This window comes from Canis lupus, chromosome 22 (assembly GCF_011100685.1).
Source record: "Canis lupus familiaris isolate Mischka breed German Shepherd chromosome 22, alternate assembly UU_Cfam_GSD_1.0, whole genome shotgun sequence".
Classification (NCBI taxonomy): Eukaryota; Metazoa; Chordata; class Mammalia; order Carnivora; family Canidae; genus Canis; species Canis lupus.
The window spans coordinates 6,720,645-6,736,056 of NC_049243.1; the positions used below are offsets into that span (position 1 = coordinate 6,720,645).

Below are 15,412 nucleotides of genomic sequence, written 5' to 3' on the forward strand. Positions count from 1 at the left end.
TTTTCTTGCTCAGAAGAACTTGTTTTGCTCAAAAGGCCTTTCAATTGATTAGATAAAGCCCACCCAGATTATCAAAGATAATTGTTACTTAAAATCAATTTAAGTACCTGTGAATCCTATCTACAAAATACCTCCATAGATGACTATAGCTTGGCCAAGTAGACACGTGACACTGACCATGACAGTCCCCTATAAAGGATTTGGCCAAGAGCAGGGTAGATGAGCGGAAGGAATTCTAGACTGTTGAGAGCTGGAAAGGGATTTGGAGATCATCAAGCTCAAGTCTTCTGCACACAGGGAAAGGGCCTACAGTGCTTGGTCTGTACAAAATTTTGAAAACTGATTTTTCCCAACCCAGAATCACATTTTATGTGAGGAATTCATGGGGATTGTTACAGAGGCCTGGGGTCTAGATTTTTTGTTGATCAAGGCCTGATGGAATAGAGTGTACACAACAGGTGCCCATATTTTTTTTCAAACAATATTTTAAAATCAGGTCACGTGGGTATTAGAACTGGGTCTGAGGCTTAGCTCTACGCTTTGAGGAAAGGGTCCAAGATGATCAATTCACTGATATCTCCCTAGGGCCTAGCCAAGTTGTGGTATGTAATAGGTGCTCAAAATTATTGGTGGAATTCATGAATTGAATGAATGCATGGAATTTAGGCCAGGTGGGTGTGCAATATCCTGGTTCCAGCCATAGGAATGCAGACACAGAAAGAAAATATTTTAAGTGTGAACTACGGTATTTTCTGAGTTTCCTCATCAGTCCAATGGAAATGGTAGTATATTACCTATTTAGTAGCTGTATTCCAAAGACAATATGGGTAGACAGATAGATATAACATTTAGCACAGCACTTGGTATATAGTAGGTGCTCAATAAATGGTAGTGATTACTATAATCACCATTATTTCACACTATCCGGTTCCAGCACATTCTGTTGGTGCCATACCCAGACTCCTTTTACCCGCCACTGCACCCATCCCCCAGCTCTGGGAATTGAGTGCTAACAGCTCACAGTTGTCCCCTTCTCCAGAGAATTGCCCTCCACTGAACAAAAGCTGTGTTCACCAGGCAGTTATGGTTCCCTGCTCCTAAAGGACAGCTCACAGCCAATGACTGACCCAAAGGAGAAACACAGCGTTAAGATGGCACCAATCCTAAAGCTCATGCTAATCAAACTGCAGCTAGTGCTGAGCTGGGCTTACATGCTGGCATTTCCCCTGCGCTTTTCTGTTCCTCTCACTCCCTTTCTCCTGAAAGCATGTCCTCAATAAATCACTTAGACAAGACTCCTCACCTCAAGCTCTGCTTCTAGGGTATTCAACTTAAGACACAGTTACTTGGAGACGGCTCCCCTTCCTTGTCTATGCAGGAATGAGCCAGTTTGCTCACTGTGGTTCTGCTATTTAGATTCTTGGGTAACTCACATGATGTTCCTAGCCAGAAGAGTAAAAGGGCTTTGCCTCTGCAGCTGGCACCTGGCTCATCTGCATCACACCTACCCAGTCGGAGAGGCTGAGTCCTCTTTATCTTACATTTTGCCTAATTCTTCCTGGCCAAGTCCATTCAATTAGCTTGTCTTGCTCTGTAAACCAAATAATCGGGCAGCCCGGGTGGCTCAGTGGTTTAGCGCCGCCTTCAGCCCAGGGCGTGATCCTGGAGACCAGAGATTGAGTCCTACATCAGGTTCCCTGCATGGAGCCTGCTTCTCCCTCTGCCTGTGTCTCTGCCTCTCTCTCTCTCTCTCTCTCTCTCTCTCTCTCTCTCTGTGTGTGTCTCTCATGAGTAAATAAAAAAATCTTAAAAAAAAAGCTTGTGTTAAAAATAAATAAATAAACAAACAAACCAAATAATCACGATTTTGACCACCACACTTGAATTTCTGGGAAAACATTCATTCATCTATCCGTCCATCCATCCACTCATCCATCCAACAGTTAGAAAGTATTGTCCAAGTAGCCAGGTATTATGCTAGGTGCTGGGGATGTGGCTATAAGCATAGATAAGATAGAGTACTTGCCCTCCAGGAACTCATTCTGGAGGGAGAAATGGACAAGCAAATAGGCAATTGTACATGATGTTTATAACCCATGCTCTAATATGATGCTAGGAGAACACAGAGAAGCTCCTATATCAGGCTGGAGGTTCAAAATGCTTGGTTTTTATTGTGGTTGATTTACACGCAAATAAATAGAATGGAGATCTCTTAGAACAAACCAGAGTGGTTCCTTCAAAGAATAAGGTGTTACAATGTAGAAAGAAGTGTAGTTTTAAGCACAAAGAATGGTTGCTTAGTGATGGGCAGCATAACAAGATATAAATGCAAAGGACTCTGCCTGCTGTGTTATTACTGCTGTAGCTTTGCTCCCACTCAAATGTTCACTTCCTGGGGGCCCAAAGAAAGAGGAGCTGGATTTTGGTTTCTGCTTGGGGACTGGCTAGATCAGTGGTAATAAAAACCAAGTTCTCCCACTGGCTTTCTACCACCGTCGTGGCTGATGGTCCACAGCATAGTCAGGATGCAGGGGTCTCATGGCACAACTGCCTTATTATTGCTTATTCCTCCCCTGCCATTCATTAGTCTACTCCGGCAAGACATGCAGAGGTTATAGCATAACTATGAGGTTAGGAATGCTAATTGTTCTATGTTGATATTAGTGTGGCTGGTGCTAATGCGAAAATAATTACTACTCTGTGCCTTTATGGACATTTTCATTGCCCTCTGGTGGTTACGCACTTATTTGGCTATAGATGGTAATGACATAATGCATGGCGGCTATTATTGCTTTAGCTATACAACTCGGGGGAGTCAGAAAGGAGAAGGTGTTTGGGAAGGAAGGCTGGGATTTGATAAATTATTTATTTCTTGAACTTTTTTTTTATTTTTTATTTTTTATTTTTTTGGTCTTTGCAGAGAGTTCTCTTTGGCTGTAAGAATATAAAGTCCTGGGATGCCTGGGTGGCTCACTGGTTCCGTTTCTGCCTTTGGCTTGGGTCATGATCCTGGGGTCCTGGGATCAAGTCCTGCATTGGGCTCCCTGCAGGGAGCCTGCTTCACCCTCTGCCTGTGTCTCTGCGTATCTCTCTGTGCCTCTCATGAATCAATAAATAAAAGCTTTAAAAAAAAGAATATAAAGTCTTAAGAATACCAGTGATTTGGTGATCAAGAACCCCAAGAATTTATGCACAAGTCAGCTCTTCTGCGGATTACATGCTGAAGTCTGAGACATAAGAAGTGGTCCTGGAAGTGTTCCTCTCACTCCCCTCCCCCAAGCTTTGCAGTTATCTAGATACCTCCATTTCTCATATCCTCCTGTGTAGTCTCTTCATTGGCTATAGAATAAAATAAAAACTTCTTTTGGAGATGCTTCAAGATCTAATTTCTGCCTAGCTTTCTAACTTCACCTCCTTTCCCATTGCCCTGCCATTCCCAGTAGCCTGTGTCTGACCCACTGTTCTTCCCCAAGCATATCATGCTTTCTCCTCATATGCTGCTCTTACTCCCTGGAATGCCCTCATCCTTCAGAGGCTGGTTCATCTGAGAGCCATCCCTAACTCCACTAGGCAAACATGATCATATCTTTCCTGTGCACTGGAGGTTTTACCCAAAGCATAGAAACAACCCCACTGTATGATAACGGTGTTAGTTCACCTGTTTCCCCATAAGACATGAACTTCTAAAGAGAGGTTCATGAGGCTTTTCTCTAATTTCCAGTATCTGGCTAAGTGTCAGGCACATAAGTGATTAATATATGCTGGAATAAATTAATAAGGTGGGTTTCCTCCTCATGGGCGAGGTTCTTCTGGATTAAAATGACAGATAAATCAATTATACTTTATAAGGTTCACATGAGATGTTTATATCAACAGTCATAGTCACATAATCATATCTTTTAGAAGGCCAGTTTCCTTCTCTTCATGGACCTCACATCTGCTGTTCCTTCCACTTAAAACACTCTTGTTTCCACTCCATATGATTCCAACTTAAACATGTATTCCTTGGGATCCCTGGGTGGCGCAGCGGTTTGGCGCCTGCCTTTGGCCCAGGGTGTGATCCTGGAGACCCGGGATTGAATCCCACATCAGGCTCCCGGTGCATGGAGCCTGCTTCTCCCTCTGCCTGTGTCTCTGCCTCTCTCTCTCTCTCTCTCTGTGACTATCATAAATAAATAAAAATTAAAAAAAAATAAACATGTATTCCTTAAAGAAACTCTGAGCACCTTTCCAGTCACTATCAGACAGGCTAGATCCCCATGGCATCTGTATGTTGTTTTCCATTTTATTTACACAAATTATAATTAGAAAATATTTGCTCATTTATTTGTTTAATAATTGTCTAAGCTATAAAATGTTAAGCTCCTTGAATGCAGGGGCTGTGTTTATCTTATTCACCACTGTGTTCCTATTGTCTTGCCTATAGAGAGTTTACGATAAATATTCCAAATAATGAACTAAAAAAGTCCCTAAGGCAAGACATACTTCTGTTATCTACTTATATGCACACATTATAAGGTTAAATAACTACATCCCTTTTCAGAGATAAGCTGAAGTATATGTTTTCTTATGTAACATTTCAAGGAGCACACTGAAACTTCATCAACTTGGACTAAGAGGAATAGGAGAGAAGAAAGGTTTAAATATACGATAAATTTCAACTTCGAGCTTCTTCTTCCAGATGGGTTTAATTCAACATCTACTAAGCACTACTTTGTGCTAGGCACCATCCCAGACTCAACACAGGGTCTGCGAACATGAATACAACATGGCACCTGACTTTGAGATGCTTAAAGCCCTCTGAGAAGTGTCTTTCTTTCTGTAGATTCACTAAATTCATATTCACTCTAAACACAAATTGTTTTTTTAAATCATGTGGTCACCTCTGCCCATTTCTGTGTGCAATGCTCTTTCCTGTCTTGGACCATTTAGTTAATTATAATTTTTCTCTCCCATAACAAACCTTTTTGATAAGATCATACACTTCCTCCCTCCTTCCTTCCTTCCTTCCTGTCCTTCCTTCTCTCTGTTTTTTCCTCAGAATCCTACCCTCATAGCTCCTTCTCTGCTCTACTCTCTTGTTCTCCCAGGGCCTCTCCCCATAACACTATTCATTGCATCTTCCTCACCCCTTTACTCCTGTTCTGTATGCGTCTTCAGGACAGATACCATCATTTTGTCTGTCTCTAGCACAGTGACTGAGCCATAGGAGATGCTCAATGATTCTTGTTGTTATTACAGTGAATGAATAAATGAATAAAACTAGTGTTTATGATTAGAGGTCCTGCGAGACTATTTTTAATGGATTGTTTACAATTAGGAATACTCACTCTACAGTGATCTAGACCCTCAAAGTTCCTCGTTTGTTTTTTCCTTCAGTCAACTAAGTTAAACATCCCCTCATATATTCGAGATTCTATAAAATTCAGCCATATGAAGTTACAATTTTTGTGCACTCAAAACGACTATCAGCACTTCCCATGTGTCAATCTCTTAGAAAATCCACTTGCCAATGATGGTGCCAAGGTGAACATCAAAGTGTCTGTATTTAAATGTTCCAGATTCCAAATGTAAGAACTGTTTTCCTTATCTTGGCCTAGGTCTACCTGGCTTACATATTCAAAGCTATTCAGAAGGGTCTGCTAAGCCCACTGCTTCTTACATTCTCCCTAAGATCACAGATGCTTGGAGTGCTATGAAAAAATAATATTTTTTAGGATCACTTATGAAAGGTTAGCATGTTATAGCCAATTACTAGAAGCCTTGCACAAAGTAAATGTGAACAGAATAAAGGAGATGTACAACAAAACCCCAGCATAAAGTAGAGGTACATTCTTTGAGAACTAAGTAGCACAGGAGGTATTACTCACATCATGAAGAAAATCACCAGTTGGTGGGAATGCAGGAGCTTGTGGGATGGTGGTTTGGTGAAGTCCCTTCATTTCTGGAATAAGAGTCACACTGTTTGGCTATTGTCCCTGCGTCTTTAACTCCACTGCCCTGCTCCTGTCCCATGTGGCCAACACCTACAGGCCTGAGCTGTCCTCTGAACTGTCTAATCCACAGCTTCTAAGACTTTATCGCTCATGCCACCCTTTACTCCATTTTCCACACAACTGGTGTTGTTAGCTCCAAGCGTCTTGACTCATCTCCTGTCTATGGGATAATTACACTGCAAAAATCTCACAACCAGTATTTCTCTACCAGGATTGTCCTAGATTTCCCTCCTGAATAGAGGTCACTCAGAATATCATCTCAGGATGTTGACAGAGCCCCTGAGACCCAACCTCCAGCACCACATCTACTCATCTGTTGCTGTCTGTGCACCTCACTGCTATTTCCCAGCCCCTGAGATGGGTGACTTTGCCCCACAAACGACCTGTGGCTGCGAACACAGGCTCCTCTAAGGTTCAAACGTCACCTAATATTGGTCAAAACTTAGCCTCCACTCAGCTCTCTCTTCATATTTCATATTTCTCAGGCTTACCGGAAAGGTGAAAGAAGAGAAGCCGGATGAGAGGCGTGAAGCCCAAGACCTTGGGTATTTTTATTAGGTACGAGTCAAAACTGACCTGGACAAAGAGGAGCTGTGTATGGAAGGGTATTGTGTAGTTCAAGGCCACCACAGCTATACAGGCCAATGTCACTTTAGCAAGAACGCTGACCTGGTTCCCAGGGAGAACTGTTTGTTGCTTTCCCCTGTAGGTATTATCCCTTTTTGTCCTACAGACAAATAAAATCCCTGCTCCCACCTCACAGGATTTGACCTTCAGTTTGGGTCCTTGGTTTCCTCCCAGATCCCACCTCTCAATCTTCTTTTTCCTTATTCTGTCACACTTGCTGAATGAGGCACACAGTTTGCAGTCACTGCAGTAAACCTTGTGATTGTGAGGTAATTGGATAATATTATCACCTTCTCAGAAAAGTCTTCAAAAATTATCATGAGGAAGTGAGGCATTCCTCTCCTGGTAGGTATCCCTGTGGTCAGATAAGACGGCTGCTACATTCCATTCTGATCAGGTCATTCAGCCATTCTTCCATAGCGGGCACCTCCACGGAGACACAAGGGATGTGATAGTGCAAATCGCCTGGCTAAAATGGAATTCCAAACATAGAGCCTACACTTGGGTTTCTTTCTTTCTTCTTTTTTTTTTTTTTTTAGATTATTTATTTATTTATTCACGAGAGACAGAGAGAGAGGCAGAAACACAGGCAGGAGAAGCAGGCTCCATGCAGGGAGCCCGACATGGGACTCGATCCCAGGACTCTAGGATCATGCCCTCGGCTGAAGGCAGGCGCTAAACCGCTGAGCCATCCAGGGATCCCCCTACACTTGGGTTTCTAATAATCAGTCCATATGTAGTCTGTCCACAATCAAGGGCTTAGTTTGTTCTCTCTCTGTTTGTTTGTTTTGTTTTTGTTTTGTTTTGTTTTTGCTTCCTCTTGCCCTTCAGTAGTTTCAAGAAAAGTCAGCGTCATCTTGCAGATGGTGACAAGTGTCCATCATCAAAGTGAGCTCTCGTCACAAATCCCTTTTGTCATATGTAGCGTAAAGCACAACCATTAATACGTGGGGCTTTATGAGCTAGATTGGTTGGGTATAAACCTTCGCTCTGGCCATTTTTAGGTTTTTAAACATGAATACCTTACTTAACCTCCCGATGCCTCAGTTTCTCATCTATAAAGCGAGGATTTTAATAGGATGTGACTCACAGATCATTGGGAAGACTAAACACACAGCATGTGCAACAGGGCCTGGCAAAAGCTGACCAAAAAAAAAAAAAAAAATATATATATATATATATATATATATATATATATTATTGACAGGAATGGTTAAAGATCATGTTCTGTATTTGCCTTAGAGGGGTGTCTGTCCTATGTGAGAACTCAGTGAACCCCTGAATGCTTCCCTGAACCCTCCGAGCTCTCTAGCCCCGGCACTGGGTTTAGCAGAGAGAGCCCCCGCCTGGAGGGCAGACGACCTGGGAATTTTTGAGGTACTTTTGAGGTATTTTTCACGAATAACCTACCACAGGCCAGTCCTGGCGCTAGACTCCGCTCCTACGTGTTCCTCACACCAGCTTCCCAAGGCGGACATTACTGTCCCCATTTCACAGATGAGGCAACGAGTCCGGAACATTGTAACCACCGGGCCGGCGGCGCCAAGCCGCGAACAGTTCCTTCTGGAGCCTTCACTGCGATCCCAGCAGGTGGGTCTGGGGCGGGTGCTTCGACCTGGGTGGCCCTTACGTGTCCGGCCTGTGAGGCGGAACTAGCCCTCGCGGGGTCAGGAGCGTCTGAGAAAGATTTCACGCAGGTCGCCGGAGGCCGCGAGGCTCAGGCGGGCGCGGACCCGCTCGGTGGAGCGCTGAGCGGAGGCGCACCTGAGGCGGCGGGGGCCGGGAGGAGACTGCGGCCCCGCCTCCCCGCCCGAGCCCGGATAGGCGCGCCCGGCTGAGTGGCAGGAGCCTCGGCCAATAAGGGCCGCGGAGGGCGGCGGGGGCGGGGCTGTCCCGGGGCCGCGCTGGGCCCTCTGGGAGGGCGGGCGACCTCGGGGGTCGTCGCGGCCGCGCGGAGAAGCCCGCCCCTCAGCGCGAGGCGACGGGCGAGGTGTCGCCGGCGGGGACGACGTGGTGCCGGGGCCTCGGCCGGCTCCCGGGCTCTGGCCGTGATGGCGACCCGGGGGCACCCCCGCCTTCTGCTTGCCCTGCCAGCCCCGACGGACCCAGGGGTCAGGGCCCGCCCGGGAACTGGGGACGGTTTTCCTCCCGGAAACACATTCGCCGTCCGCCTGGGAGGAGGAAGCGGGAGCCGCGGGGTCGGCGAGAAGGGCAGCTGGTTCCCGCGGTCGGGGCGATCCAGTCGCTGCTGCCGCCGCCGTCTGCTCGCCTGCTCCTTTATTTTTTTTTAATAAATTTATTTTTTATTGGTGTTCAATTTGCCAACATATAGAAGAACACCCAGTGCTCATCCCGTCAAGTGCCCCCCTCAGTGCCCGTCACCCAGTCACCCCCACCCCCCGCCCTCCTCCCCTTCCACCACCCCTAGTTCGTTTCCCAGAGTTAGAGTCTTTATGTTCTGTCTCCCTCTCTGATATTTCCCACTTATTTTTTCTCCTTTCCCCTTTATTCCCTTCCACTATTATTTATATTCCCCAAATGAATGAGACCATATAATGTTTGTCCTTCTCCGATTGACTCATTTCACTCAACATCATACCCTCCAGTTCCATCCACGTCGAAGCAAATGGTGGGTATTTGTCGTTTCTAATGGCTGAGGAATATTCCATCGTATACATAGACCACAGCTTCTTTATCCATCATCTTTCGATGGACACCGAGGCTCCTTCCACAGTTTGGCTATCGTGGACATTGCTGCTAGAAACATCGGGGTCCAGGTGTCCCGGCGTTTCACCGCATCTGTATCTTTGGGGTAAATCCCCAGCAGTGCAATTGCTGGGTCGTAGGGCAGGTCTATTTTTAACTCTTTGAGGACCCTCCACACAGTTTTCCAGAGTGGCTGCACCAGTTCACATTCCCACCAACAGTGCAAGAGGGTTCCCTTTTCTCCACATCCTCTCCAACATTTGTTGTTTCCTGCCTTGTTAGTTTTCCCCATTCTCACTGGTGTGAGGTGGTATCTCATTGTGGTTTTGATTTGTATTTCCCTGATGGCAAGTGATGCAGAGCATTTTCTCATGTGCTTGTTGGCCATGTCTATGTCTTCCTCTGTGAGATTTCTGTTCATGTCTTTTGCCCATTTCATGATTGGATTGTTTGTTTCTTTGGTGTTGAGTTTAATAAGTTCTTTCTAGATCTTGGAAACTAGCCCTTTATCTGATATGTCATTTGCAAATATCCTCTCTCATTCTGTAGGTTGTCTTTTAGTTTTGTTGACTGTATCCTTTGCTGTGCAAAAGCTTCTTATCTTGATGAAGTCCCAATAGTTCATTTTTGCTCACCTGCTTCTTTAGCATCTTGGTTCTGTGACTGGATTTTTCCTTCTTCAAGCTTTGCCCGTTGTGGTCAGGCTCCCTGCCCCACCCCGCTCCCCCCACCCCCTCAGTGATCTGGGCTACATGGTCCAGACATTCCCTCTGCAGGAAACCCCTCTGTGGTTCCCCACCGCCCTCAGGAGGAAGGCCCGAGGACCGAACATGGCCTTCAGGGCAGCAGAGGCTCTGGCCTCCGGCCCCAGCCCCACCTCCAGATACTTCTCACTGCCTTTCCCTAATAAAAGTGAATTATTCCTCAAACCATCAACAATAGTGTCAAGTGAGAAGTCCTCCATAATTTGAACCCTCGTGTGTTGGGTGATCACTTGAGTTGGAGAAGGCAATTCCGCCCCCAGAATCCCAAGAAACCTCCAATCCAGTTCTTGCTTATCTGCTGATTTCACTGTGTGATCTGTCCCATGTTTCTTCCAGTCTCTGTTACTTATTTATAAAATGATGTTTTCTTTTTTTTTAAGATTTATTTATTTATGATAGACAGAGAGAGAGAGAGAGAGGCAGAGACACAGGAGGAGGGAGAAGCAGGCTCCATGTCGGGAACCCGACGTGGGACTCGATCCCGGGACTCCAGGATCGCGCCCCGGGCCAAAGGCAGGCGCTAAACCGCTGAGCCACCCAGGGATCCCCATGATGTTTCCTTTTATTTCTTCTTTCTCAAGGTACTTTCAAAGATACATCCACAGTACATGGAAAAGGATTATAAATTCAAAGTATTGTTAATATATGTCCTTTAGACCAAGTCTTTTTCTGGGTCATGGGGAATCTCTACTTTACATACATTGCATAATACCTGAGGCCTATCTTTATATCGGCATGAATTTAAAGCCCCCCACAGGTTACCTTTTCCTATGGCTGGATCTGAGGGGCAGGCCTGACTGGTAAAACCTTCTCCACTTGTGCTCACTGGTTACTGTATGTAACAGAGGGACCTAGAGAGAAAGTAAGATAGAAGATGTTAGCTAAAGAGTCCTGCCTGGATAGAGTAAAAGATGGATCTGTCTTAAGAAAACCTTGAAAATTAATTCTTTTTGATTCTTTTTGTGCCACATATAATGATTGCTCTCAGAGGAATTGGAATCACATGGAAAATACTAGAATGTGGGATCGCAAGCTGTAGTAGGCCCCTGTTCATTCTATATTCGTAATCACCTTATTGTCTCAGCCTTCAGTGCCCTTTCCCAAGCTGGGGTTCATTTCTCCTTTTCTTCCCCCAGCCTCCTAACACTTAGCTAATTCTCAGAAGGTATAATAAATATTGAATGAATGAATGAATGAATGAATGAATGAATGAAAAAATGAAAGGGTGAAGGATGGATGGAAGGAGGGATGCAAATATAAAGCCAGAAGATCTGGGTTCTTCTGTAGATCAATGCAACAACCTTATGAAGTAAATACAGCAGCAATTATTGTCCTATTTTGCACATGATGAAACTAAGGTTCAGAAAGTTATGTGATTCAGCGGAGTACACACTGTTCAAAAGCGACAGAACTGACCTTAATTTTTACGACATTTTTCTTCCCACACATCCTCATTCTTGAAGGTAAGAAAGACTTAATTTCTACATTTTAGGCAGAGAACAAGCTGAGAACAGGACATTGATATGCCTGTCTCCTTCACCACCTCCTCCTCCCCTAAGCAAGTGATTTCAGAGGCAAGCCAGTACTTACAGGCTATTTTAAAGACAGGGCTGGAAAGTGACACCTGGTAGGAACACAGTAAGGAAGAATTAGACATAATGAGATTTCAGCCCATTTTTGCACCAACTTTTAATGGAAGATTCAGTACAGTTCTCTGCTTTTGAAAGAAACCTGTTTCCATGGCAGAGGAGGAACTGAGGGAAGGAGAGAGAAAAAATGGTAAAAACATATTTTCTGGAGATTCCTAGGTGGCTCAGCAGTTTAACGCCTGCCTTTGGCCCAGGGCTTGATCCTGGGGTCCCAGAATTGAGTCCCACATCAGGCTCCCTGCATGGAGCCTGCTTCTCCATCTGCCTGTATGTCTGCCTCTCTCTCTGTGTGTCTCTCATGAATAAATGAATAAAATCTTTAAAAAAAAGCATTTTCTCAGAATCATTTTTCCAGATACACTGAACAATTCAAAGGATAAGAGCAGTTCAGTGACAGAGAAGTATGGCAGTAGGTGAGCTCTGAGAAATAGCCCAACTCTTTAGGTTTCATCTAATGGACAAGATAAATGAGAAACTTGGAAATGTTTAATTGAGCCCATGAGCCTGCCTGTTTCATTTATTGTGGCTCAAATCTCTTCATTTAGACTCTGAAACTAGACTTCTTGGATATTAAACCCCAGCTCTATCACGAAACGAGCTCTGTAATCATGGTCATGATTCTATCTATCCTTATCTATAAAAGGATGTAAATAATAATGAACACCTCTCTTGCAGGTTGTTGGGAGAATTAATGAATTCATTTTTATTAATACTCTATGATCAATGCCTGGCATATTGTATATGCTATTGTCACTAACATCATCACAGCTGCCTCTTGATAATTGAAGCAGGGCATATACTTTAAGCTTTATTTTCAGTTGCATCAGAAATGGAGGAAAAAGTCACAAGATCACCTGGAGCACTTTTACACGTCTGGTCTGCCTCTCCATCTCCTATCTCCTGCCTTCTGGAAACTCAGACTCAAGAGGTCTGGAGTAAGACATAGAGATCCATATTTTGAAAAAGCGTATCTAAAATGTTTTCTTTCATCTTTCACTTCAACCTGACACTCCACTGGAACCCCATTTTAAGGGATTTCACCAGAGGATGAAAAATATTTTTACTGCATGAGGATTAGCCAGGTAATATGGGCAGGGCATGTATGTATTATTAAGTCCATCTCCCTACCTAGATCAAAACCAACCTAAGATAGGATTCAAACTTCTGCATTATGATAAACTGATGAGCCTGCCTCCAATTCACAGATGATATTGTCATGATGATACTCTTTCTGGAGAAACTAAGCCCTGGTGATGTAAAGTTTGGTCATATGGTATTGTGTGCATTAGGCTGCAACTCACTTTTTTTTTTTTTTTTTTTTTTTTACTTACTGACCTATGTGGACATCCTTCCAGGTTCATGTACATAGATGTAACTTATTATTTTAATAGCTGCATAATATTCCATAGTATATAATTTCCATGCTTTTTTCAGCCATTGCCTATTGCAGAAAATGTGAATTGTTTGCTACCAGATTTTAAACACCAAATATGATGTAGCAATAAACACCCTTGCATGTATATCCTTACATACTTGGGTGTTTTTTTCTTTCTTCTTAGGATAGAATCAGAAAATGTAATGGCTGGATCACAAAGTACATACATTGTTAATTTAACTTCACTTTAAAGATTTTATTTATTTGAGAGAGAGTGTGTGCTCCCATGCACAAACTGGGGCGGGGGGGGGGGGAGGAGGCAGAGGGAGAAGCAGACTCCCCACTGAGCAGGGAGCCTGAAGCAGGGCTCAATCTCAGGACCCTGAGATCATGACCTGAGCTGAAGGCAGACGCTTAATGACTGAGCTACCCAGGGGCTCCCACGTGGTTAATTTTAGATGATATTACCAAAAGGGTATAATAATAATGAACTTCACCACTGCCCCTGCCCTGAGCTCCTCCTGAGCATATTCTGTGTACTGTGGAAGGGGCAGGCTGACCTGGAATACCTTCAAGTGGATGCGGTTGTGAGTATAACAAGACTATGATTCATGGTTTGTGAGGCATTTTGCATTTTATGGATCTGCTAAAACCTCATCAGATCACAGGCCGCCTTCCCTTTTTTAACCATAACGGAGTCTGGTGTGGCTGAATTTACCACCCACCATGGCATAGCCACAAGCTTCGATCTACCTTCCATCCCTGTTCTTAGTTTTGTATGATACCTACTTGAGGGAGAGAGGGGGTGGGTGGGAGTAGATGCAAAAAAAAAAAAAAAAAAAACACACACACACACACAAAAAGAGTTCAGGAGCAGATAAAAGGAATGGAATTGTGGGAGCGGAAACTCAAGCTCAACCCAGAGACCACAGGAGAGAGGTCAGATAACAGGATAAAATCTATTTCCTTATTTTCATGCTCTCTCTGCTCAGAAACATATTCAGCTTAATAGCCCCTGACTTCGATACCACCCTCCTGTAATCTACTGCAAATCCAACGGACGCCGTTGTCACACTTCATCAGCTGTGCTATAATTCCCAATAACTGGCACACAATTGATGTGCTATCCCTGAAAAGCTGGCCCCAAAATAAATGGCTTCAGAGGGTTTAATGATAAATCAGTGGCATTCTGAATGGATTCTGTAAGTATTCTAAGTCAGTACAAATCCTCCCTGGGATCCAATTTGGCTGGTTCATTACCAGTTCTATCTCCTGCATGCAAAAAAGATGATAAACAACATTGTAAAGATGTAGATGAGATTGGCTTTTGTGACCTAATGTTTCTGGTGAAGGGAGAAGTACATGTTGTTAAAATGAGAAAGAGGCACACAACCCACTGGCAACAGATTATTATAAGCTTCATTTTGAGCAGGAATCATTTGTGATTTTATTACCGTGGAGACAAAGACCTGGCTGCTTTTGCATTTTATAGTGGCTTAATTAACCTTTGTGCGCAGAAATCTGGTACACCTACTCCATGAACAAAAAGCCACTTAAAAAAATCGAAAGCCACCAGCTATTTCTGATAGACTCAGACGGAGATTCTGCAGGGGCTTATAGTGGTGAAAGCAGAATTTTCTGGGGATGGGTCCCAGCAAGTGACTTAACATCTCTGTGTGTCCATTTCTTCCATTTGGAAAGTGAGCTAATAGTAGTTTGCACCTCATTTCTTTTAAGTGGCACGAAGACAGGCCAATAAATAACCAAATGTGAGAGGGATAAATAATCAAATGCAAAGAGGGAAAATTTAATTCATCAATCTAGCCTTGGAGAAACCATCAAGAATCATTGGCGTTTAGCTGTCACTTCAGGTTAAGAAATCTCCACATAAGGTGTTGGAATTGACAGTAGAGTATTGTGTTTCTGTTCATGGCCTTTGGAGTCAGGTAGACCTGGAGCCCTGGACCTGATGGCCTGGTCAGCTCCCAGATATTTCTTGAGTATTAGGTGTAACCTTGGGGAATTTGCTGACCTTCTCTATGCCTCAGTTTCCTTATCTGTACATGAGTATTGTTAGAGTACCCAGCTCAAGGGGTGCTCAAGAGGACTAAAAGGTGCCTAACTCACAGTAAACACTAGGTAAGTGTTGGATGTTACTAGGCACTTCTGTGTATACAGCTGGAGAAAAGATTGGGAACCAGGTAGGACACTTGCTACATTTCTAAATCTAGAAATCCCTACCATCTGTTTTTTCCTTTTGATTTCATTACTTGCTTCTAAGAGCATTATGCAGAG

At 44.0% G+C, this 15,412-nt stretch overlaps 1 long non-coding RNA gene across 2 annotated transcripts; it reads right to left on the reverse strand.

Moving 5' to 3' along the window:
- Positions 1-3,065: 3,065 nt before the first annotated feature.
- On the reverse strand, positions 3,066-8,402 carry LOC119865185. Of its 2 annotated transcripts, none has more exons than XR_005376263.1 (3): positions 6,753-8,027; positions 5,871-5,944; positions 3,066-3,121 (listed from the first exon to the last, which is right to left on the reverse strand). It is a non-coding gene; the product is annotated as an uncharacterized LOC119865185 (long non-coding RNA). The 2 variants fall into 2 exon arrangements; XR_005376264.1 differs by lacking the exon at positions 6,753-8,027 and adding an exon at positions 8,034-8,402 and having other exon boundaries at positions 3,069-3,121.
- Positions 8,403-15,412: the final 7,010 nt, after the last annotated feature.